The sequence below is a fragment of the Scyliorhinus canicula genome, chromosome 4 (genome assembly GCF_902713615.1).
Source record: "Scyliorhinus canicula chromosome 4, sScyCan1.1, whole genome shotgun sequence".
Classification (NCBI taxonomy): Eukaryota; Metazoa; Chordata; class Chondrichthyes; order Carcharhiniformes; family Scyliorhinidae; genus Scyliorhinus; species Scyliorhinus canicula.
In genome coordinates, this window is record NC_052149.1 from 52,275,228 (window position 1) to 52,292,437 (window position 17,210).

General features: G+C 45.1%; 1 protein-coding gene across 5 annotated transcripts in view; it reads right to left on the reverse strand.

The window, feature by feature from the left end:
- The window catches only part of LOC119964578 (zinc finger FYVE domain-containing protein 9-like), a 202,352-nt gene that overhangs the window by 120,212 nt on the left and 64,930 nt on the right, over positions 1-17,210 (reverse strand). For 2 of the 5 annotated variants that reach the window (XM_038794247.1, XM_038794248.1), the window contains exon 3: positions 4,507-4,641. The exons of the other annotated variants lie outside the window; for them this stretch is intronic. The gene's annotated coding sequence lies outside the window, so the exon portion shown is untranslated. The remainder of the gene's footprint in view (positions 1-4,506; positions 4,642-17,210) is intronic. 5 annotated transcript variants of the gene reach the window in all.

A 17,210-nucleotide genomic window follows, 5' to 3' on the forward strand; every position in this document is an offset into this window, starting at 1 on the left:
AACTTTACAGGCCTAGTGAGTAGGGTTACGGCCAATTTACAGAGGTGGTCAGCCTCCCTCTATCACTGGCGGGCCGAGTTCAATTGGTGAAGATGAACATTCTACCACGATTTCTGTTTCTATTATAATATCTCCTGGATTTTCTACAAAAGGGGTTTGTTGTGGGGTGGAGAGATTGACGTCCTTAATTTGGGCGAGCAAGGTAGCCAAGATTCAGAAAATGGTTCTCCAGAGGGACCTGCAGTCAGAGGGTTTGGCGTTGCCGAGCCCGATTTACTATTATTGGGCGGAAAATGCAGAGAAGGCGTTGGGCTGGTGCAGTTTGAACAAAGATGGAGTCAGGTTCAAGTAGGGGGTCTTTGGTGAGGGCCTCACTTCAGTTCTCCCCACGGAAATACTCGGGTAACCGGTGGTGGTCGCCACATTGAAGATATATGGATAATTTAAGCAGCACTTTTACATGAGACATGATGTTGAAATTGGTGCCACTTTGCGTATGTTTGAACCAGCAAGATTAGAATCTAAGTTTAGGGGCTGGGAGAACAGGGGGTGGAAAGAATGAGAGATTTGTTTTTGGAGGGGCGGTATGCGAGCTTGAACGAGTTGTCAGAGAAGCTTGGGCTTTTGCAGTCAAAAACTTTTAGGTATTTGCAGGTTCTTCACTTTGCAAGGAAGATTTTTCTGACATTTGAGGTAGGTTTCCTCCCACAGTCCAAAGATGTGCAGGTTAGGTGGATTGGCCATGCTAAATTGCCCTTAATGTGTCCAGGGATGCGCAGGTTAGGTGGGGCTGCAGGGTTACGGGGATAGGGTGGGGCAGTGGGCCAAGGTGGGAACTCTTTCAGAGGGTCGGTGCAGATCTGATGGGCCGAATGGCTTCCTTCTGCACTGCTGGGATTCTATGATCCGTGTGCCACCATCGTTGTTGCTGCAGAGGTTTCGGTCACTTGCGGGGATGGAAGAGGGGAGTACTTTGGGAATTCATGGGAAAATCTAGGAGGATACGGTGGCGCTGGAGGAGATTAAGGCGAAGTGGGAGAAGGAGTGGGGGGTGGAATTGGAGGAAGAGGTGCACTGTGAGAGGTGCATGCCACATCTTTGTCCGCAAGACTTGGGCTTATACAGGTAATGGTGGCACTTGGGGCACATCTACTGAGGTCTAGGGTGAGTCAGTTGTTTACAGGAGTGGAGAACAAGAGCAACGGTGTAGGAGGGGCACGGCCATGTTCTGGTCATGTCCTGGGCTGGAGAGGTTGTGGGTCTCCTTCTTCAGCACCATGTCAGCGATTCTACAAATTGATTTGGAACCCAGTCCCTTAGGGGCCATATTCGGGGTGTCAGACCTGCCGGAGCTGCATACAGGAGCGGATGTCCAAGCCTTCGCCTCGCTGATTGCTCGCAGGCGGGTTCTGTTGGGGTGGAGGTACGCTTCTCCACCCAGTGCCTCGGTGTGGCTGGGAGAATCTCATGGCTTTTACACAGAGAAAGTTAAGTTCACCATGAGGGGTGCAATTGAGAGGTTCTATAAAAAGGTGTCAGCCGTTTATTTTGTACTTTAAAGAACTGGTCACCTTCAGCTGTTGGGAAGGGGGTTGCAGACACTATTGTTTTTCTGTTTTGTTATGTATTTACCAAAAAAAGGTGAATCAAAATATATTTTTTAAAAAGATTGTCCCACAAGAGGCAACATCCTTTCCACATCTAATATGTTTCAATCAAATCACCTCTTATTCTTCTAAACCCCGGCAGATACCAGCCCAGTCTGTTCAACCTTTAATCATAAAACAACAATTCCATTCCAGGTATTAGTTTAGTAAACCTTCTCAAAACTGCTTTCAACGCATTAACATTCTTCCTTAAACAAAGAGACAAAGACTGTATACAGTACTCCAGGTGTGGTCTCACCAATGCCCTGTATAAGTAGCATGACTGCAGCAAAACCCCTCTACTTTTGTATTCATTTCTCCTCAAAATAAATGATAACATTCTATTAGCTTTCTTGATTAAGGAAGGAGACCGTTAGGGGAGTGGAGGAGCATTAGAATTGTATTGAAATCACTTCCAGTGACGGGGATGTGCTGAGCAGTCGGACATCAGGTGGCTCTCCCAATAAAATAGGCACTTCTGGACGAATTTGGCCCAAAGATTTGGACTCATTCTACCCGTAAACAGAAAGAGAAGAGGAAAGGAACAATAAGACCCAGGAGCTTGAAAAGGCATTGACTGATCAGAGCAACAGGATTGGTGCTCTGGAGGTTGAAATAAAAGGCTTGGTGGCGACTCAGGGGAGCCTGAAGGGGAAAGTTGAGGATTAGGAGAACTGGTCTCGGCACCAAAACATTCGAATAGCGGGCCTGCCAGAGGGCATCAAGGGCAGGGACCCGACAGACTATGTGACCCAGATGCTGGGCAACGTTGCCAGAAGGGGTAGCTTGCCCAAGCCGCCGGAGATCGACAGGGCACACAGGTCACCCTGACCGAAGCACAGGGCCAGGGAGCAGCCAAGAGCGATAATCGGCAAACTACACAGGTACCAGTATCGGGATTGTTGTTGGGCTCAGCAGACAAAAGCGAGCAGTTGGGAGGAACACTGAATACGGGTGTACCAAGATATTGGGGCAGACCTAGCAAAGTGCAGGGCCGAGTTCAACCAAGCGAAATCGGCCATGTACAAAAACAGAATAAAATTTAGGATGCTAATTTCATCCAGGCTCTGGGTGATATTCTAGAAAAAACATTATTTTACAACCCTGGCAGAGGTGGACACTTCGTGCGGATGAACAGCCTGAACAAAAAGCAGAAAAGGCAGCAGTGACCATGATACAGAGAGGAGAAAGAAAAGTGATGGACATGAACAATGTTTGCGCGGGACAGCACTGCCTCGCCTTGAGCAAGAGCACCAGCTCACAGGAAGGAAGGGGCGAGGGCAGCAGTGCACAGGAAAGGGGGAAGAGGAGACAGAAGGGACGACAATTGATCGGAGCACAAGGAGGGGGTAAGATCAGCCGCGGGAAGGGGGCCAGCACACTAGCGGAGAAGGGGGGGTTGAAAGAGAGTCCGAGAAATCAAAAGGCAGGGAAGGGGAGGGGGATGGGAAGAAACATAATGAGAAGGAACGGGGGGTTTTAGATTGCCTTCAGCAGGTCAGGTTTGGGTTGAAGGAACAAGATGGCACTGTAAGCAGCCACTTAGGAGGGTCCCTAAACAAAAGGAAACCGCGGAGTGCACGGGATGGCTCACGTGGCGTATACACTGTTGGCCCCTGGACAAAGGGAAACACCGGAGCGCAGGGGCCCGGCCTCATGGGGAGAATGGCCATCACAGCCATTTTCGATGACCCCTTCACAACGGGAAACCCCGGAGTGCGGGGGTGCATCCGCCAGCTAAGTATGGTTGGATCCCACAGGAAGGGGGGACAAACCCCCCCCCACCAGGATTATCAGCTGGGACGTTAGGGAACTTAACGGCCCAGTGAAAAGATCCAGAATCTTCGCCTATCTGAGAAGTTTGAAAGCCAACAAAATTTTCCTCCAAGAGACGCGCTTGAGGGAGAAGGACCGACTACGGGTAAAAAAGGGCTAGGTGTGTACCTACGGAATGAGGGCTGGGGGGGGGGGGGGGGGGGGGGTTCGCAATTTTGAGAAGCAAGAGGATGGTATTTACAGCGACAAAGACAGTTACGGACCAAGGGGGACGGTACATCATGGTCGGCGGTATCCTACACGGGACACCGGTAGTCCTGGTAAACATGTATGTGCCCAACTGGGACGACACGGATTTTCTGAAGAAAAATTTGGCGTAAATCCCCGACAATGACACACACCAACTGATCACAATAGGGGGGACTTGAACTACGCGCAGGACGCATTGACGGACCGATCAAACCCAAGAACAGGGAAAACGACAAACATGGCTAGGGAACTGGGAACAATTACAGAACAGATGGGGCAGTGGCCCCATGGCTGTTCCTGCACCTGGGTGAGAAGGAATTCTCGTTCTTCTCACCAGTACACAAGGTTTACACCCTCATCAACTTCTTTGCAGTGGGGAAATCTGTGCTTCCCAAAATAGTCAGAGCGGAAGACTCCTCAATTGTCATCACTGACCATGCTCCACATTACATGGATGAGAGGTTGGAGATGGGCATTGCCTCATCCCTCATGGCGTTTGGACACAGACCTCTTTCCCAACAAGGTCTTCTGCCAGAAAACATCAAAGCCATATACAAGTATGTCACTGGGGCAGCACGGTGGCGGTGGTTAGCACTGCTGTCTCATGGCGCTGAGGTCTCAGGTTTGATCCCAGCTCTTGGTCACTGTCTGTGTGGATTTTGCACACACTCCCAGTTTTTGCGTGTGTTTCGCCCCCACAACCCAAAGATGTGCAGGGTAGGTGGATTGGCCACGCTAAATTGCCCCTTAATTGGAAAAAATGAATGGGGTACTCTAAATAATTATTTTTAAAAATAAAAGTATGTCACTAACAACCAGAACGGGGAAGTCTCACCTTCCACGATTAAATTCCCTTCTTGAACCACTACAGTGCCCGAGTGTTACTTTATTGGTGTTTGTTATCGTTTGTTATCGTCGGGGGGTTCAATCTTATCTGCTGCCTCATGGCCAAAGTGAATGAGCTGAAGAACTCAGATAAAATAATGGACTGGTTAGTACATAAAATAATAAATTTTACAAAGTACTTTAAAATTGCACAATACATCAGAAATATAAAATTCTGTGTTGATCCATAATACAAAAACTTTTATTATTATTTTTCTATTTATTTACGTGATGTGGGTGCCGCTGGTTAGCCCAGCTTTTATTGCCCATCTCTACTTGCCCTTCAGAAGGTGGTATTGAGTTCCCTTCTTGAATCACTACAGTGCCCGAGTGTTACTTTATTGGTGTTTGTTATCGTTGGGTGTCTTGGGTCACATTAGTTTAAGTGTGTAAATAGGGTCACATTGGAAAATACTTTGGGAAGCACTGTTCTACCCTTTGTGGGAATAGATTTATAACCACTCATGCCATTTTAAGCCTGGCATGACAGCAACACTCAGCCTCAGTCATCAATAAACCTTGCCTCATGTTTTTGCATTAAAATGACATACTGTGAATCGAGGTAGCTGGGGTATGGGTAGATTATATAATTAACTAACATCTACAAAGGATAGTTTGAGCCCGAATTATATCTGAAGTCAGAATAATTTATAAGTATGTTACAACTTCACATTCGCTTTTCTGACTCCGTGGAAGACAACCAGATTACTAATACTTAGCATGTGACTTTGTTATGGTTCTTGTGATCTATACCATTTTCCCCAGCCTCGTCTTATTTTCCTGACAAGTTTCAAATGAACTAGGGCAGTACAGTGGCACAGTGGTTAGCATTGCTGTCCATTAATTGTAAAAATGAATTGGGCACTCTAAAGTTTCAAATAAACGATTGTTACATGCAACCATGAGAAATATGCTGTACTCTCCAAAGTAACTGTGCACTGGGATTTTGTAGGCTTAGCTTTCTAATTTATAGTCATCAGTTGTTCTTATAGATCCATTTACACAGTAGTCCTCAAAATGAATCACACTACATTCATTCCAACTAAATAATTTAAAAGCCAAATCAATGTCAGAATTACTGCATCCCTAGGAGTATAGAAACAATCCAATTCTAATATGCCAGCAAATTCAGCAGGAAAGCACAAGACAAACCCAGCAGCCCAATACCTACAACCATGTAAGACAACCGTATAAACTATTACAGAGCCTTCGCAAGCTGTTGAAATAAAACCAAACAGCACTCTTGCATCACCCCTTCATACCCCTCCTCGCCAGCAACACCTAGATCTTGTGAAAGACTAACTTTTCAAATCTTACCAACCAATCAGTGACTACAATTCCGTAAGCTTTCGGATACTCATGGAAAAGGACAAGTGTTAAATTGAGGTAAGGCCAAGGTACAACCAGATTAGGCAGAATTTGGAAGCTGTTGTTTGGGAGAGGCTTATTGAGGGTAAATCCACGTTTGGCATGTGGGAGTCTTTTGAAGGACCAGTTGACTGGAGTGCAGGACAGGCATGTGCCGATGAAAAGGAAAGTCAGGAAAGGCAGCATTCAAAAACAAAAAGGATGCATTTGTGAGGTCTAGGCAACTAATGAAGCATTTGAAGAATACAAGTAAAGTAGAAAAGAGCTCAAGCAGAGAGTTAGGAGGGCAAAAAGGGGGTCACAAAATGTCCTTAGCAGACAGGATTAAGGAGAATCCCAAGGCATTTTATACGTATATTAGGAACAAGAGGGTAACTGGAGAAAGAGTGGGTCCACTCAAGGACAAAGGAGGTAAATTATGCATAGAACCAAAGGAAGTAGGCGAGATCCTTAATGAGTATTTTGCATCGGTATTCACAAAGGAGGCACGCGTTGATTGGTGGCGTCTCAGAGGGATATGTAAATATGTTAGAATAGGCCATTATTACAAGGGAGGAAGTGTTAGGTGTGTTACAAAGCATTACAGTTGGCAAATCTCCAGGGCCAAATAGCATCTATCCCAGATTACTGAGGAAGACAAGAGATTAAATTGCTGGGCCTCTGACAGAATTCTTGGTGTCCTCGTTGGCCACAGGTGAGATCCCAGAGGATTGGAGGGCAGCCAAAGTTGTACCGTTATTTAAGAAGGGTTGCAAGGGGGGGGGGGGGCAGCACTAAAGGGGCTGCCGTTCAAACAAGCCCGACATAAATTCCGCTACCTGGGGATCCAAATAGCCCATGACTGGAAAGGGATCCACAAATGGAACCTCACCAGCCTGACGGAGGAAGTTAAAAAGGACCTGCAAAGATGGAACACACTCCCGCTCTCCCTCGCGGGGAGAGTACAGACGATCAAAATGAACGTACTGCCCAGGTTCCTCTTCCTGTTTAGATCCAACCGATCTACATCCTCAAGGCCTTTTTCAAAGCGCTGGACAAACTCATCATGGCGTTCGTATGGGGGGGTAAAAATGCTAGGATCCCAAAGAAGGTCTTACAAAAAACAAAAACCAGGGGAGGGTTAGCCCTCCCGAATCTACAATTCTACCACTGGGCAGCAACAGCCGAGCGAGTAAGGGGATGGATCCAGGAGCCAGAAGCTGAGTGGGTGCGTGCGGAGGAGGCCTCCTGCATGGGAACCTCCCTCCGGGCCCTCGCCACGGCAGCACTCCCATCCCCACCCAAAAAACACTCCAGCAGCCCAGTGGTGACAGCCACCCTCCAATCCTGGAACCAACTGCGGCAGCAACTTGGCCTGACCAAAATGTCGAACAGGGCTCCCATCTGCAACAACCATAGGTTCAAACCAGCACTGACCGACGCCACCTTCAAAAGGTGGAGGCAGGACGGGGGGGACACTGACAGTCAGGGACCTATACACGGACGACAGGATCGCAACACTGGACGAACTGACAGAGAAATTTCAGCTAGCTGGGGGGAACGAGCTACGGTACCTGCAGCTCAAAAACTTCCTACGAAAGGAGACAAGGACGTACCCACAACCGCCACGACAGACACTACTGGAAGACCTACTGGACGCAAGTATCCTAGAGAAAGGGAACTGTAGTGACATGTATGACCGACTGGTAGATAGGGACGACACCGTACTGGACGCAACAAGGAGGAAATGGGAGGACGACCTGGGGATGGAGATAGGGTGGGGACTCTGGAGCGAAGCACTGCATAGGGTCAACTCCACCTCCACGTGCGCAAGGCTCAGCCTGACGCAACTAAAAGTGGTACATAGAGCCCACTTAACAAGAACCCGTATGAGTAGGTTCTTCCCGGAGGTGGAAGACAGATGTGAACGGTGCCAAAGAGGCCCGGCCAACCACGCCCACATGTTCTGGTCTTACCCCAGACTCGTGGAGTACTGGACAGCCTTCTTCGAGGTTATGTCCAAAGTGGTGGGAGTGAGGGTGGAGCCATGCCCGATAGTGGCGGTCTTCGGGGTTTCAGAACAGCCAGATCTATTCCTGGGGAGGAGGGCGGACGCCCTTGCCTTTGCCTCCCTGATCGCCCGCCGTAGAATCCTGTTTGGCTGGCGGTCAGCAGCACCGCCCAGAGCTGCGGACTGGCTGTCCGACCTCTCGGAATCTCTCCAAATGGAGAAAATCAAATTTGCCATCCGAGGGTCGGACGACGGCTTCCACAGAACGTGGGAGCCATTCATGCAACTGTTCCGGGACCTATTTGTGGCCAATGTACAAGAGGAAGAATAGTCGGGGGAAGGTAGCGGGGGGGGGGGGGGGGGGGGGGCTACAGGTTCGTTACGGGGATTCGATGGCTAGCTAAGGCCCAAAACCAAACTAAATAAACATGTTGGGGGGGGGGGGGGGGGGGGGGGGGCGCAGTTACTACTACGAAGATGCTTACCTGTAAATATGTATGTTAATTTTTGCGTGTTTGTTTTTTTTTTCTCTCTCCTAACAATTTGTAATTTGTTCAATATAAAATATGAAAACTGAATAAAAACATTTATTTAAAAAAAAGAAGGGTTGCAAGGATAACCCGGGTAATTATAGGCCAGTGAGCTTGATGTCAGTGAAAGTGAAATTGTTGAAAAAGATTCTCTATGCACATTTGGTAGTGAATGGTCTTATTCGCGAAAGACAGCATGATTTTGTACGAGAGAGGTCATGTCTCACTAATATAATTGAGTTTTTTGAGGGGGTGACAAAAATGATTGATGAGCAAAGGCAGTGGATGGTGTCTACATGGACTTTAGAGCATTTGATAAGGTCCCTCATGGCAGGCTTGTGCAAAAGATTAAATCACATGGGGTCAGGGGTGAACTAGCTGGATGGATTCAGAACTGGCTTGGCCATGAAAGGCGGAGGGTAGCAGTGGAAGGGTGTTTTTCCAAATGGAGGTCTGTAACTAATGGTATTCTGCAGGGATCAGTACTGGGACCCCTGTTCTTTGTAATATATATATATATATATATATATATATATATATATATATATATATATATAAATGACTTGGAAGAAAATGTAGCGGGCCTGATTAGCAAGTTTGAGGCAGATACATTAGCGACCTTTAAGACTTATCTGGATAGACACGTGGAAAGACGGGGTATAGAAGAATATAGGCGATTGATCTTGACAGGACACGTGATCGGCCGAAGGGCCTGTTCCTGTGCTGTTCTTTGTTCTTTTTGCTCTTTGTTCTTCTCATGCAGTATAAACTGTTGTTTCCTTTGAGATTTGACATTCTTGTGAATCTATCCTGATGATTGCAAGACAAAAAGCTTTGACAACATGCCTCTTTTTCATCAATACCCAGAAAATGGCAATGATATATTTTATGATGCTAAGATTACAGATACTTATCAGGAAGTGGGTGGTGGGGGAGGGGTCGGCATGGGTGCGTATGGAGGCGACTTCATGCAAGGGCACCAGTTGGGGTCATTGGTAACTGCGCCTCTGCCGTTCCCGCTGGCACGGTAGTCCACCAGTCCAGTGGTGGTGGCGGCCCTGAGAGTTTATGAAAAAATTAAAATTGCTTATTGTCACAAGTAGACTTCAAATGAAGTTATTGTGAAAAGCCCCTAGTCGCCACATTCGGGGAGACCGGTACGGGAAGTTTGGGGCCAGTAGAGGTCTGGGCCCCAATCTGTGATAATCACCGGTTGGCCCCGGGGAGTATGGACGGGGGATTCCAGATATGGCGGAGAGCGGGGATTGAGAGGATGTATGTTCATAGAGGGGAGCTTTCCAAGTATGAGGGCATTGGAGGAAAGGTTTGGGTTGGCGAGGGGAAACAAATTCAGGTATCTGCAGGTGCGGGACTTCCTTCGTAAACAGGTGTCAACCTTCCCGCTCCTACCGCTAAGGGGGATTCAGGACAGGGTAGTTTCCGGAGGGTGGGTAGGAGGAGGGAGCGTTTCGGACATTTATAAGGAGCTTATGGGGTCAGAGGAGACGCAGACAGAGGAGCTGAAGCTCAGGTGGGAGTAGGAACTGGGAGGTGAGATAGAGGATGGTCTTTGGGCAGACGCATTGAGTAGAGTCAACGCGTCTGCAACATGTGCCAGGCTCAGCCTGATACAATTTAAGATTGTTCACTGGGCTCACATGACAGTGGCCCGGATGAGTAGATTCTTTGGGGTGGAAGACAGGTGCGCAAAATGTGTGGGAGGACCAGCAAACCATGTCCACATGTTTTGGACATGTCCAAAGCTTAGGGGATTCTGGCAGGGGTTTGCGGACACTATCTCCAGGGTGTTATAAACAAGGGTGGCGCTGAGCCCAGAGGTGGCAATTTTTGGGGTGCCAGATGACCCGGGAATCCAGGAGGATAAAGAGGCAGACGTTCCCTGGCCTTTCCTTCCCTGGTAGCCCGGAGACGGATACTATTAGCATGGAGGTACTCAAAAGCCCCCAAAGTCGGAGACCTGGCTATCGGACATGGCTAGCTTTCTCTGTTTGGAGAAAATCAAGTTCACCTCGAGAGGGTCACTGTTAGAGTTACTATAGCAAAAATACCTCAATAAAATGGTTATTAAAGAAAAAAAGATTACAGATACTGCAAAGTTAGCTATATTTGCAATGAACTACGGGTACTAAAATATATGCAAAGATCTCATGTTACCAAGGACTTGAGATTAATTTTTTTCCTTATCCTCGTCACGTTTAAGAGTTTAAATCATCCAGCAGAAACAACTCAGAGTGGGAAATAATATTTAATATTTTGTTACAGGTCATTTTCACCTTCTTAAGAACTAATTATTTGCAGCTTAATGCCACATTTTTACTGCATTAAAAATCAGTGCAGCAAAATCATTCAGTATCTATGATAAATCCCATATTAAATCCCATATAAATAGAACTGTTGCCAATATACATCCCAGACCAAGGTTTAGCTTAAGACAGATTTGTTGCCAAGCAGCCTTCTTAACAGAATCATAACAAGTCAGATGTAATATATGGAACTAAAAGTAACCTGATATCTAAGTTAGGTTTACTTCTACACAAAGCACAATATGTTGACACTTCAGCATGTAATTTCAACACCCATCAGCACCATAAAATCAGAATTAATTAGAAACCTTCAATCAGCAAAGTGGCAGCACAATGCGTTGACACTGACCAGTAGGCCACAGTGGAATGTAGCTCAGATTTCCAGTCCTCAACTTCATCATAATTGAGAAACAGATCTAAATTTCATTTCCGATTTCCAAGCTGCCTCTGAAAATGTGATTAGCAATGGCAATTCATCGATATTATAACAATGAGGCGCAAGGCTCAATTACAAATGAGCCTCATGCCTGCAGCTTCTGTAGGATGTAGCCCCTATTTTACACCCAAAAATGGGTAGAAACCAATTTAATCATCAAATTTTGCCTCGATCAGACAAATTCCATTACTTTCCTCCTCGAGGAGACAAGGGTCTGTAGTTGCTTAGATGTGTAGTCACTTACAGTAAATGAGCATCCAATTAACTTGAATTAGCTCCTTTTTAAATCTCATCCTATATTTCTTTTTCTCTTAATAAAATTATCAAGCCTTGGGGATGTCTTTGCTATGAATTCCCATAGCCTATCAAGGACTACAATGAGAGATGTTGTTAAACCTTGAGGATATATTACATAGCATCTGCTCATTCTTTCAAGGTGATCCTGAAATTGCTTCTTTTTTAAAAATCTATGGATGTGTTCCTGCTTGATTTCAAATTCTATTATTTTCCACAATAATGATCTGAATAGAAAACTTATATTGTCCTATGCTTAAGGTTTTGAAGGGTCACGTAATCAAGGTATTTAAAATGATACAGGGATTAGAGAAGGTAAATAAACTATTTCCTTTTGTGGGAGAATTTTCAAGAGAGCCAATCTTAAAATTAGAGTGAGTCCATTGAAGTGTGAAATTAGGATACACTTTCACATAAAGGACAGTAGAAATCTCCACATTCCTCCCCAAAAACGCTGCGGATGCTGGGTCAATTGAAATTTTCAAAGCTGAAATTGGGAGATTTTCATCAAGGGAAATAGAACAAGTTTGGTAAATGAAGCTGAAGTACAGCTCCACCATGCTCTAATTCAGGGTTTATCAAAGTGGGGGTTGCGACCCGCAGGTAGATCACAGGCGGGCGTCAGAAAGGTCGTAGTGTGCAGTGCCGCAAAAACTGTGAATGGCAAGGGCCAAAATGAAAGAGGGCAGACACAGCACAGAGAATGTAATTTGAAATTTAGGCAAGAAATGAGAGAATAGATCAGGAGAGTGATGTAGCGATTGATTGTACAGGAGAGCTGAAGGCAGAGAATGCGGGCTACAGAGGAAGCAGATGTACACAGGTCTGTAGTTACGGTTATCCTCAACAAGACAGTGTTGCCAATCATCCTGATTACAGAAATTGTACAGGAGAGCACGGCAGTAGCAAGTGTTGCTTTTCAGAAAGGAGCAGGTGGGAGAGTTGCTACCATTGCCAGTGGTCGGTTTAAAATTAGTGTTTTTTGGGTTACAAACATTCGTTACATCGGGACGGGCAATGCCCATTGAGATAATCCAACCTGCTTGGACCAGACTTGTGGTCAGGTGGAATAAATCCAGGTGATGGGAAGGTGAATTAACTTCCCCTCCAGTCTAATTTCCAGGTGGCAGATATTCCAAAGCCAAGACATAAAAGAGATCCAACACAGTCATGCAATCTGCACCAGCTCCATTCTTTGAAAAACCCTGTTCAGAGCACAGAAAGCATAATGGTACCAGAACTGGTGAATGGCTGTTTTATATTACTTCTGTGTGGTTGGATGTTTGTCGGATTCACAAGATATTGGAACAACAACTGCATGCAACTGTCACAATCATCTCACAAGTAGTAAGGGATCAGAATCTTAATATCCTGCATCCTGAGAGCATTCATAGTGTTTTACATGTATTTTTAAAAAAATTTATTTGAATGTTTTATTATGTTAAGTCTCATTTTTAAGTGTGAGCTGCTGCTTGTCATTTTCTGTTGGTTAGTCAGTCCCTAGCTGGGCACGTGTGCAAGAAATGCATTGTCTTGTCAATTTACTGTTTCTACAAAACCAACATATGCTCCTAATACTTTTGACTATGAAATTGGGAGCTGAAGATTCATGATTTTCAACATTTTACCAATGGTTTGGGAGGTGTGGTCTCTTCACACGCAGAAACAATGTTTACGCAGAGTCCAATTTATGATTTCAAGAATTGTAAAAATTTCTCGAGGGAAACACAATCTTGTACCTAGCCAGTTTACAAAACTTTTACACATCAATGTCCTTGGAATTCTTTCTTTCACGTCTTTGTTCCCTGATGTCAATAGGTTGTGGTTTTAAATAGGAGTCAAATAGTGAATTTATTTCCATGCATCCTACACTTAGTCCTTGACTCTCAGGCCTACCACAGATATCCTTCCAGGTCTAGTAAAGTCGTCACAGTCCCAGATGACCTTAGGCTGCTTTCACCTTTTGAGGGGGAGAGCTGATGGGTGGTGATTTAACCGGAGGATCACCACACCTCAGGCGAGGGGAAGGGTGAGAAGACAGGCCTTCATGAATAACCTCAGCCGGTACTGGGATTGAACCCGCACTGTTGGCTTCATGAACCAGCTGTCCAGCCAACTGAGCAAAACCGGCCACAGACTTCAAATGTGCCTCCCACCCTCCTGCTGAGCTACTTCTCTCTCTCTTTCGTCAGTTTTAGCTGCTCGGATCTCTAGAGCTATAGGTATTTATAACACAGCATCATTGCAGTCCACTGTCTTACAAAAGTAATCAGAAACAAATTCCACAGCTGTGCTCTCTTCCCAAGTCCCTGTCAAGCTTCCTTTACTTCAAATATTTATCTACTCTACACTTAAAAAAGCACAAAGGTGCAATGATATTTAATTGATCCTACAACAAAATATCAAAATACCCCACACTTGGATTTCACCTAATTGTATTCCTGAGTGATAATTAAATTGATGATCAATTCCTCAAGTATAGGAAACCATCTTTATCTATTCACTTTTACGATCAAAATCACTCAATTTTTAAAATAAAACCACAGATGAATCTCCTATCGCCCTTCTCTGCTCCAGTAAAAGGTCTTGTCATGAACACTGAGCTTTACAGGACAGTCGTCATGTTCTAAAATGCCCCCTTTAACTGAACGTGAAACAGAATAGTCTAAAAATGGGGGTGATGTAGTCATGAGATACACCTCAGTTGACAGAAATGCCCATATGAAAACAGAAACGCATCAAGAGTGGGGCGGCAGGTTAAATCTGACCCGACTAGTAGACCAAATGAAGGAAGGCTTCCAAAGGTGGGGCATGCTCCTGCTATCACTGGCTGGGAGGGTGCAGAAAGTGAAAATGATGGTCCTCCCAAGATTCCTGTTTGTTTTTCAGTGTCTCCCCATCTTTAACCCACGGGCCTTTTTTAAATGGGTAAACAAGGTGATCTCTGGCTTTGTATGGGCGGGTAAGGCCCCACGAGTAAAAAAGGGGATGCTGGAGCGTAACCAGGGTGAGGGCTGGCTGGCACTGCCGAGCCTCAGCAATTATTATTGGGCGGCAAATATAGCCATGATTCAGGCGCGAGATTTCCTATGCAGGCAGGTCTCAACCTTCCCGATCCTACCACCAAGGGGATACAGGATAGGGTAGTTTCCAGAATGTGGGTGGGAGAAGGGAGGGTTTCGGACATTTATAAAGAACTCATGGGGTCAGAGGAAACGCAGACCGAGGAGCTGAAACACAAATGGGAAGAGGAGTTAGGAGGAGAGATAGAGGATGGTCTCTGGGCGGATGCGTTGAGTAGAGTCAACGCGTCCACAACATGTGCCAGGCTCAGTCTGATACAATTTAAGGTCATTCACCAGGCTCACTGACAGTGGCCCAGATGAGCAGGTTCTTTGGGATAAGAGACAGTTGCTCAAGGTGTGCGGGAGGACCAGTGAACCATGTTCATATGTTCTGGACATACCTGAAGCTTAGGGGATTCTGGCAGGGGTTTGCGGATGCCATGTCCAAGGTGTTAAAAACAAGGGTGGCACTGAGTCCAGAGGTGGCGATTTTCGGAGTGTTGGAAGATCAGGAACCAAGGAGGAGAAAGAGGCAGACGTTCTGGCCTTTGCCTCCCTGGTAGCCCGGAGACAGATATTATTAGCATGGAGGGACTCAAAGCCCCCGAAGTCAGAGACCTGGCTAACTGACATGGCTAGCTTTCTGTGCCTGAAGAAATTCATGTTCGCGTTGAGAAGGTCAATGTCAGGGTTCGTCTGGAGGTGGCAGTTGTGCGTCAATGTTTACACAGTATCTTACAGAAGGAGGACACTGCTGTTTGAGACGCTGGGCCAAAGAAGTCACTGCTGTGGGGAAACAGGTGGCCTGTTTCATGCTATTGACGAAGCAGAATGCTGGCCGGAACTGTTTCTTTAATGAAGAAAGGGAACCGAACAGATGAGCCTCTTGAAGATTTAAGAAATGAGGACATCAGTCGTGCCTTTTTGTGAGTATCTGGGAAAACATGGGCCGCATGCAATGACTGTCAAAGGACAATGAAGGTTTTGACCTGGTGGTGGGAAGAAGTGAATCTGCTGGGGTGACTGCAGAACTGTTACCTTAATGCTACCTTAAAAAGCAAGGCATTGTGTAGAAATGTTTTGAAAGACATTTGGTTGTGTTAAGTATTTTTTCTTTAGTTTAATGTATTATTTGCCTGTTAATAAATATTTCATCCAGACTGAACTCATGTTTGTTTGCAACAATAATGGTCTTGAAAAGTGAAATCCTGTTCTTTGATTCTTTCCATCGGGCACTGGGAAATTCATCTCTTCAAAAAATAATTGGTCTTTATGGGGATCGTAACCGTCTGTTTCTCAATTTTTTCCTTACAACTATAGTTTCTTATTTGTGGTATCATCCTGGTGAATCAACACTGCACATACTCGGACAGACATCCTTTTGGCAATGGGTCACCCAAGAAGGCACATAGTACTTTGTATCCAAGCTACTGTCTTGAACAAATTATTACCCCTTTCACTGCTGGCACCTTAAGCTATTCAAAAGCTGTTACGTCTTTGACTTTATCTAGCTGCACACACACACACACACTTTCAAGGAATGTACGTATTTCCGCCAATCAGTCTCATCCACATTCTTCTAAATGTTTCCATTGTTTTCCTTACTAAAATTCATCACTCCACATTAAGTTTCATTTGTTACCTGACATCCCATTCAGTTTTCCTGTGTGTCCAAGTCTTTAAAGTGCATTTCTAAACTCCCTACTTCTGAAGTAGCCATCAGGGGTGTGTTGCAACTAAACTTGGCTGAGGCCAAGATCTTGGTGGAAGAACTGTAGAAAGAACTTGAAACCAGCAGAAGTAGATGATGGTTTTGATGAAAATGGCAGTAAACTACAAAACAGTCACAGCACAACAGGCTTTTTGGTTCAACATGTTTATGTCAGCATTTAGAATACTCCACACAAGCCTCCTCTCACCCTTCTACATTTGACTCCAACATATTCTTCTATTCTTTTCTCCCTCGTGCTTATCCAGCTTCCCCTTAAATGTAGCTCTTCATTCACTTGATCAACTCACTGAGATAGCAATTTCCACATTCTAACAACTCTCTGGGTAAAGAAGTATCTTCTGAATTTCCTGTTGGATTTATTAGTGACTATCTTATATTTATAGCCCCAAGTCCTGGCCTCACTCAAGTGGAAACATTGGACCAGATTTTAATTTTGTGCAAGTGGGTGGGTTTATCTACTATGAAGTGCCAGTGGTATTGCTTTTAATTACAGGACCCATACAATGCAATATATGTTGTCCAGGTCCCACATCGATTTGACAAGGCCGAAAATGTTGTATTCAATTGTGCAAATAATAAAATCTCATGGAATTTTTGAATGCAGAGGAATTTAAAAAATGAAACATGACCTTCAAAGTTGCAAATTGACATTTTTCTCAATAGACCGGAGTGAAAATCTATATTGGGTACATTTGAAAATGATTCAATCCATTTAATCTTGTCTGCATTTTATTTTAAATGTACACAAGGGATTATCTGGACAAATCACGCAAGAAATCTGAAGAAAACCAAGCAGTACACAGCACTGGCAAATTTATTGTGTTTTCTTCAGTTTACATGGGGAAAGGACAAAAACAAGCAAGATCTTGACAAGTCAGGAAGATAGAAAATATTCTATATTTTGGTGATTACAAT